The sequence below is a fragment of the Eupeodes corollae genome, chromosome 3 (assembly GCF_945859685.1).
Source record: "Eupeodes corollae chromosome 3, idEupCoro1.1, whole genome shotgun sequence".
Lineage (NCBI taxonomy): Eukaryota > Metazoa > Arthropoda > Insecta > Diptera > Syrphidae > Eupeodes > Eupeodes corollae.
The window spans coordinates 58710544-58712511 of NC_079149.1; positions in this window are offsets into that span (position 1 = coordinate 58710544).

Sequence of the window (1968 nt, forward strand, 5' to 3'; positions counted from 1 at the left end):
GTTGCCTATATTAAAATTAATTAATTTAGATCTGATGGAAGGCAAATTGTTTGGAGAAAGCTTAATGCCCAATTCAAGGAAGAGAACAACTGTTAAACCTGGGGGAGGTATTTGAAGAACTTTTGAGCCTTTTTAATTGTTGATTGTAACAAAACCAAACAAAATTTACAAAAAAAAATATATTTCAATCATTTAGCGTACGCTCAACCTTAAGAGTAACTGTAAATATGTACATATATTCTGCAAAACCGCTGTAGTGCGTTTGATCTCAGAATTTACAGAAAATCTACGTTTAAATGGATCTTTTTTTACTAATTTCGAACAAAATAAGGAATCTTTTAAAGTGGACCTTTAAACGTTTTAAAACACTTGATCTCTTACATATAACGTAATTCATTTTAAAGGAGAGAATGAAAGCTAGTTCTTAATGCGTCTTGAGTTCGTGGATAGTTAGACCCGTGGCGTAATGTTTAGTGCGTAGGACAGTTATGCCAGAGGTCATTAGTCATGAAAAATGTTTTCTGTCACTAGATCCCTACTTTGTGGATTAAAATTCATATGATCTAATTTGCCAAATGACGTTTCTTAATGAAGAAATTACGCATACAGGAAAATTAATAAGCCATAAAGCTATAATTGGTAGTGTGAACCATGATATTGTTGACGAAAAACAAATTGCCTTATCGATAAATTCCGATCATAATAAACTGCACTGTCTTCACAATTTTACCGGTCGGTCAATTATGACGAACATTACTATCAAGTATAGCGCGTTGGAGTCATAAGTAAGTTTTGATAAAAACTATGACAATTCAGTTAAATTTTGTCAAATGTCAATGCTACCAATCTGAAACCACGAAATGAATGAGCCCCAATAAAATCTTTTGAACATTAAATATTAAATTGCGACTATAATTAAAAAAAATTAATAATAAATTAAATTGGTCTCATTGTTTGTTCAAATTTGTATCAATTTTATTTGAAACTAGCTTTTTACCCGCGGCTTCGCCCGCAGTGGAGAAATTAAATAAGTATATGAGAAATAAAGGGTAAGGACATAATAATAGAATTGAGTCAATATAATAACTAAATTTTATTGCATGGCTGAGATCAACAATTTTTAAAAATTACTACAGACAATGAAGTTTCAACACCTTAATATATGCTTATTGAAATGCAACAACAAATGTTAAAATATATTTCACCGTAACAAAAATAAATAATTCTGAATTCTAAAGAAAGAAAAGTCCACCACTGCCGGAGTCTATTTTACGTAAAACTTGATGGAAAACATGATTTTGCTCTGGAAGTAATTGAGGGACTAACTCTGCCACTTGATGTTGCAGTGCTAGGAAATCATAATCTAGCTCTCGTGCAATTTCATTATCAAAATCATCCACATTGTCTCTTCGAGGGCTGGACTGGACATTCCAAAATCATCTAAATTTTTTCCAACCATCGTAAAAACCTTGTTTTCGATTGTAGCTGGCGTTTTATTGTAGACGTGTTCATTGAAAGTAATGTCTGTGTGTACTTGCTGCAGTTGATGTAAAATATCTTCAGCCATGTATTTTTTGTACTTATTCCAAAGAGTTCGAGGGTTAGAAAGACCGGAAGAAGATAAAAGCGCAGCGTAAAGTTCCCTGATTTTATCTGGCGATTGTACAGCTTCCTCCATAGTTTCATTCCAATGATTGTCATTTTCTAATAGTCGCCGAGCTTCACATGCTTCTCGGTAGGTTTGACATTCCTGACCATTGACAATTTTAAGTTCTGTAAAGCTAATTGGACCTCTAACATGATGCAACAACATGCGCAGACAAAAGCATTCAAAATTCGTAACATGTACGGTAAATATAGAAAAAATAGAAACAGTTGAAACTATATTCAATTGAATTAGATATTGTCGTCACCGTCGGTAATACAGTGGGTTGGTATTACAGTTGAAACTTCATTACTATGATGCCA